Raw genomic sequence first — 7,130 nt, 5'->3', positions numbered from 1 at the left:
GGTTGATTCTCCTGGTCCCCAGCCTCCATCCGGAGGCTCTTCAAGAATCACCTCACTAGGGCAGAGAATACTCCTATCACCAGGAAATGTCAGGAGTTTTGGAAACTCCATGTCAAATTCTCCTATCACTCAGGAAGTTACAAAGGTCTTAGGAACTCTGTCAGAAACCAGGGCAATGACCAGATTTTAGAACAAAAGGTTTTTATAGTGCCTCTAGGTACAAGGATGTTAGGATCCATGTGCCAGGAACTAGGACCAGAGGCCAAATATATATTTCTTATTATCTCACAACCTCACAATTTGCTTTTCTGTTTTTATATATTCTTAGTCTCTTTGGGCTGCTATGACAAAATACCATCAACTGGGTGGCTTGTAAGCAGCAGAAATTTACTTCTCAAAGTTCTGGAAGTGGAGAAGTTCAAGATCAATGGTCTGGCAGATTCTGCGTTTGGTGAGGGCCCACTTCCTTGTTTGTGGCCTTCTTGTTATGTCCCCACATGCTGGAAGAGACTGGCTAGTGCTTTGGACTCTTCATTGAAGGGCACTTATCCTGAGCATGGGACCTTACGATCTGTTCACTGTCAAAGACCCCACCTCTAACGCCATCACCCACCTCTAACGCCATCACCCACTTCTAACGCCATCACCTTGGATGTTAAGTTTTCAACATGGATTTGGGAGGGACAAATGCATTCAAGCCATTGAACCCAACTCCCATTCAGCTTTTAAAATCTTAATTCTTAGCATTTTTGTCCTTCATTTCAACTTTCTCCCTTATTGTTTTAGTCAGCTTTTTCAGTGTTGTGACCAAAAGACCTGGCAAGAGCAACGTCAGAGGAGGAAAAGTTTATTTGGTGCTCATGGTTTCAGAGGTCTCCATCCATAGACAGTCAACTCCATTGCTCTGGGCCCAAGGTGAAGTCAAACGTCATGGCGGAAGAGTGTGGACCAGGAAAGCAACTCAGGACATGATCAGGAAGCAGAGAGAGAACTCTTCTTACCTTGGGACAAAGCATGAACCCCAAAGGCACTCCTCAATACCGGTCTCCTCCAACCACACCCTACCTGCCTATAGTTACCACCCAGTTAAACCCTATCAGTGGATTAATGCACGGATTAGGTTAAGGTTCTCAAAACACAATCATTTCACCTCTAAACTTTCTTGCATTGTCTTACATGAGTTTTGGGGGACACTTTTTATCTAACCTATAACACAAAGAAAAATAAAACATTACAATTAATGTTAATAAACAGACTGAAGTTGGGGGCCCCTCTAAAATTAAGAGCAACTCTCTCAGGCTGAGATAAAGGCTGAGGGGCTGCCCACTTCCCCTGGGCCTTGGGGACACCCAGGAAATGGCTCTTGCCTCAGCCTCTCTAGCACAGGCTAACAAAATCTGCATATGCTTATTTCCTGTGTTTCCTCTCACTTTATTGCTTTTTCTGTTTCAAAAGCTTTCCTTGCCCTCACTGAGGAAATCCCGATATCTGATAAAGCAAGCACCCTGACATCTTATTATTCAATTGCCTTGGCTATTCTTGTCTCTCTCTCTCTCTTTCTCTGTAGCATGAAAGTTTTCTCTATTTTGGAGCAACTTATGCTACATAAGCACAAACAATTTGGAAGATAGAGCACAAATAACAGAGCTGTGACATTTCAAAATATCAACTGGGTTATAAATACTGACCTGCTCAATTGTTTCTGTGCCTCATTAGCCATCAAATACCTCTACTCACATGGCGCTGTGCAATTTTTCAAACCTGATAGAGTGGTAAGAGGCTATATTATGGCCATCATTCAATTAGTTTAAGAATTTTGTGCTAAAAGTTTCTGTTTTCATCAGAGTTGTACATCTGCATAATTTAAAGAGTTAAATCATTTTACATGTTTTGATATGAAAAATAGCAGCCCCCATCTCCCCTCCCATGTTTCCCTCCTAAGGAGCGACCATATCTAACTCTGTTTTGGAACTTATTTCCATGTGTGCATAATACATCTAAACATATCTTGCTGTCTATTAATCTTGCAATCACTAAATCCTAACCCTCCTTCTATCTCTGCCCCTGCCACCCGTGTGCAGCCTACCTTCCTTGCCTCCCAGGCTGGTTGTACTATAATTTTGAATTTAACATTGCTATGACTGTATAAACACCCTGTTTACAACCAAAAACAAATACCACAATCAATAAATGGGCAAAGGAACTGAATGGATACTTCCTAGAAGAAGAAATATGACTGATCAACAAATATATGAAAAAATGTTCAACATCACTAGCAATTAGAGAAATGCAAATCAAAGGTACTCTAAGATTTCATCTCATCCTAGTCAGATGGCAATTATCAAGAATACAAGTAAAAATAAACAAGGATGTGGGGAGAAAGGTATTCTTATAAATTGCTGGTGGGACTGCAAATTGGTACAATCACTCTGGAAAGCAATATGGAGATTCCTCAGAAAACCTAGAACCATCATTTGACCCAGTTATCCCACTCTTCAGCATATACCCAAAGGACTTAAAATCAACATACTATAGTGATGCAGCTACCTCAGTGTTTATAGCAGCTCAATTCAACCTAGGTGCCCTTCAACATGGTGAATGGATAAAGAAAATGTGGTATATATACACACTGGAATATTATTCAGTCATAAAGAAGAAAGAAATCATGACCCATTTACTGGTAAATGGATGAACTGGAGACCATCATGTTAAATGAAATAAACCAATCCCCCAAAACCAAAGGCCGAATGTTCTCTCTGATACGTGGATGCTGATTCACAATAGCTGGTGGGAGGGGAAGATGGGATGTTCACCAGATTGGGGGGAGATGGGGAGTGGGGCCAAGGGAGAGGGAGGGAATGGGATAGACAATAGAATGAATTGGACATGACTTTCCTATGTTCATATATGAATATAACCAATGTAAATCCATATCATGAACACACACATTACAGAATGGGAAGTTATACTCCATGTATGTATAATATGACAAGGAGCATTCTACTGTCATGTCCAATCAAAAGAACAAATAAAAAAAATTTTTAAAACCCTGTTTACAAATGAATCATGGAGTAAACCATGGTGACTTTTCTTTTTCCACACAACTTTTTGTTCCTAGTGGCAATAATCGTCTTGCTCTTGTGTTTGTTCTATGGACACATCTAATTCCATCCTGAAGACTTCATCAGCTGTCCGGTTTCTCCCTTCACAATCATCAGGGAGCAATTTGGCCTTCCGAGAAGTCCCTCCAAGATTCCCGATGTGCTGCGGTTGGACCGGAAGCCTCCGTGCCCATGCACAGCTGCCACTGGGCCCTTGCTTTGCCCCCTTGCCTCTCTGTCCTGCTGGAACCTCTGCGCCCCAGGCCTTCCCAGTTCGGATTATCTCCTGTTCCAGAGCCACGAATCCTTTTGGAGATTCCTAGGGGAGGTAAATGTTTTGAGACCTTCCATGCCAGAAAATGTCTTTATTCCTCTTTCCCAGAAGGCTGGTGCTGTACATGATTCTGGAATTCTAGGTGCTGTGCATGATTCTGGAATTCTAGGTGCTGTGCATGATTCTGGAATTCTAGGTTGGAAGAACTTCAGCTTCAGAATTTGTAAGGCCTGCTCACTGTTATCTTCAGACTTTCAGTAATGCTGTTGAGAAGTCTAAAGCCTTCCTGGTCTTTATAAGCTTACAGGGTTCCTTTTAAAATTTCTTTTAGGACATTTCTAAAATGATAGTCGTATTTCACCCATTGTATGAGGCACCAGGAGGGTCCTTGGTTCTAGATTTCCTTCGCTCCTTTCCACACCCCTCCTCCTCCCCCTCCCTCCTCTCCCTTTCCCCCATCTCTCTCTCTCTCCCTCTCTCTTCCTTCCTGAGCCCTCTCCTCCTTTTCCTCTTTTGCTATTCAGCGGGAGCCCCTAGTGTTGGCACAGTGCAGCTCCTGGACTCGCCACGTTTTTCTTCTCTGATTTTCTGTTTCTGTCCCCTTCTTTCCTCTTCTTTCTCCACTTTGTCCGCTGTGCTTCTGTTCACCTTTCCCTTCTCCTCTGGGGTCTCCGTGCCTGGCAGGGCCTGCTTTTGTCCTCCGGGCCTCCTTTCAGAACAACTTGCCTTTGCTCTGCAGCTGCAGCATCTTCTCTCCCATCTCCGCGCTATTAGTTGTAGCATGTCTATGGTTTTTTTCTCTTTCTGCATCAGCTTAGCTTCTTGAGTTCACCTGGGCCTCTCCCTCCCACGTTGGTGACTTTTCCCACCTATCAGGAGATCTTTGCTTTATGCCCTTAGCCGGGCTAACCAGCTGATGGGATGTGCAATGGCAGCTTGTCCTGGGCTGAGCCAGCGAGATCACCTCTTAGAGGTTTTCAGTACCAGCATCCTCAGGCCTTCCTTCTTGGGCAGACCAAATTGCTTCCTGCCTGGCCTCCAGGGCCCTCGGAGGAGAGGCAGGTACACTCACTAACAAGCCGATTTTCTGGAGGAGACTCCTCTCTTCCAATCTGCTTGGTGGTCTCTGTTCTGGAAACCTCCTGGCAGATCCCCTCCAGAGAACAGCTTTGCTGTTTTCCTGTGACTGTGCGGAGAGAAATAAGCCTGTCCCCCAAAACCCAAGGCCAGATGTAATCTCTGATGTGGATGCTGACACACAATAAGGGGTTGGGGGCCGCAAGACTAGAAGTTCATTGGATTAGACACAGGGGAATGAAGGCAGGGAGGGGGATGGGAACAGGAGAGAGAGGGTAGAATGAATCACTTTCCTGTGTTCATATATGAACACACCACCAGTGAAACTCCACATTGTATACAACCACAAGAATGGGAAGTGATACTCCATGTATGTTTAATATGTCAAAATACTACTGTCGTGTATCTGAAAAGAACAAATATAAATTTTTTTTTTTTTTTAATATGGACCTCTTTGTTTTTTCAGCGCATTGTTGATGCTCAACAGGGCTCTTTGTGGCAGGCTGTTTGCAGGGTGGTCACGGCACCTGGTTCCATCGAGGCGCACTGCCCGGTGCGTTGCTACTTTGTCGCTCCTCCATCCCTCGAGCTGGGCTGGCTCTAAGGCTTGCTTTGGTTATAGGGAAAGCCAGGATCAGGCTCGTGCATGGATGATCATTAGAGTGTAGTGGAAACAAACTGTTGAATATCCGTCTTGTCCATCCGAGACTTGGTGATTCATGAAGAGCAGAGGTTTATTTCTCAGGTTCTGGAGGTCCAGAAGTTCAAGATCAAGGTGCCAGAGTGCCAGCTGCTTTGTCATGATGGCACCTGGAGGTCGCATCCTCTGGAGGGGACACCTTGTTGTCATGGTAGAAGGAATGGAAGGGGCAAACTTGTCCCATTAAGTCCCTTTAAAAAGCCCCTAATCTGTTCCTAAGTGGGGAGCCTGGTCTGATTGTCACCTGAAGGCCCCACATCTTAAAACCGTTGAGGATTAAATTTCCATGTGATTTTTGGAGGGGCACAAACATTCACCCCATAGCAATGTCTTGGAGCTGGGACATCATTCAGGATGATTTGTGGCTTCTGCTCTAACTCCTTGGAACTCTTCCATTGCTACAGGGCTGCAGAGGGGTGACCAGGCAAGAGCCAGTACCAATACCACATCATGGGGGTGCAGCCCACCAAGATACCCCACACTGCAGCCACGAGTGACCTCACGGGAGACCAGCAAAAGAGCAGGGCAGTTGAGCCCACACCTGGGACGTGGACAAGTAAAACCACTGCCACGGAAGGCTGCTGAGAGCCAGGGCTGCTTGTCCCACAACCACAGGTAGGGGACATTTCTGTCTGGAACTCTTGCATGCTTTTCTTTGGCCAAAAATAGTTCTATGTTCCTTCTATATTTTATTGCTTTAGTGAAGTTTTTTTTGCTCTATCACATCTTCTAGTTGTCCATTCCTGACTTATAAAAGTACATTAATTTTTATATGTTGTTCTTATATGTGGCGATTTCCCTCGACTTACTTATTCTAATAATGTGATAGATCCGTTCGTTCTGTTAACAAATGATCTATGGTTCCTAGTTTTCTAAGACTTCTTGGTCCTGAATAACTGTCAAAGTATATTTAATTTTCCTGAATGATTTTTCTGCTTTGATGTGGGCGTATCGACTTTCTCTTGTATTAGCTAACACAATGTGATTAATTAATCACACGTTAAAACAATTTTCTGATGTCAAACCATCCTTACATTCCTGGATTGCAGTCTATTTGGTTAGGACACATTTGTCTTTATACCATATACATACATTATTACATGTGAGTTCATGAGTGAGCCTCATCTTTGATTTCCCTTACTCATAAGACCTTTTCTACTTTTGGAATGAAAGTCATGTTTAAACTCATATGGTGAGTCAGTTGGTTTTCTTACCTTTTCCATGCTCTGAAAGAGTTTGAATACAACAGGAATAATTTGTTACATGAAAATTATGTAAAACCACCTGGGTCTGTCATCTCCTTTCTTCTCCTCCTCCTTTGTTATTTCGGAATAATTCTTAGACTAATGGAAAAGTCACAAAATAGCGAAGGGAGTTCCCAAAGCCCCTTCACCCCAGCTGAACTGGGTTTTGGCCCTGGAACACTAGGGTCCCATGACCCTGCCTGAGGGAGTGAGGGTCCAGTCAGGTCCTTTAGGAATCTCATTCCCTCCTTTCTCAGGAAGCTGCAGACTCTCTTGAGTCCATCAACCTTCTTAGAGATTTTGACCTCATGGCTGCCTGTATATAACATGCAGGTAACTGGTAAAAAAAAAAAAAAAAAAAAAAACCAAAAAAACGAAACCCCAGCCTGTTCCTGTGTTCTCGGAGCGTCTACCATCATGCAGATGCTACTAGGCTCTGTGCAGGCTCCAGAGGACCAGGCACAGTCTCCAATTTGGAGGGACCTGCTTCTCCTTGACAGAGAGATCTGGGCTCAGAGAGTGCTCATACAAGGCGGAGTTCAGACTCTGTTACCTGGAGGGAGCCATTCAGTGCTGCTGCGATAGGGGAGGACCTGACTGTTGGGCAGTTGGACCCTGGAATGGGAATGTTGGTGAGGGATGTGTGGACCTAGGGCAGGGAGAGGGCAAATGCCCAGGCCATGGTCCCTCAGGGCCAGGAAGGTGGGCTTCCAGAGGGAAGAGTGGCCTTGTCA

The sequence above is a fragment of the Sciurus carolinensis genome, chromosome 15 (genome assembly GCF_902686445.1).
Source record: "Sciurus carolinensis chromosome 15, mSciCar1.2, whole genome shotgun sequence".
Lineage (NCBI taxonomy): Eukaryota > Metazoa > Chordata > Mammalia > Rodentia > Sciuridae > Sciurus > Sciurus carolinensis.
This window is presented reverse-complemented; position numbering follows the sequence as displayed.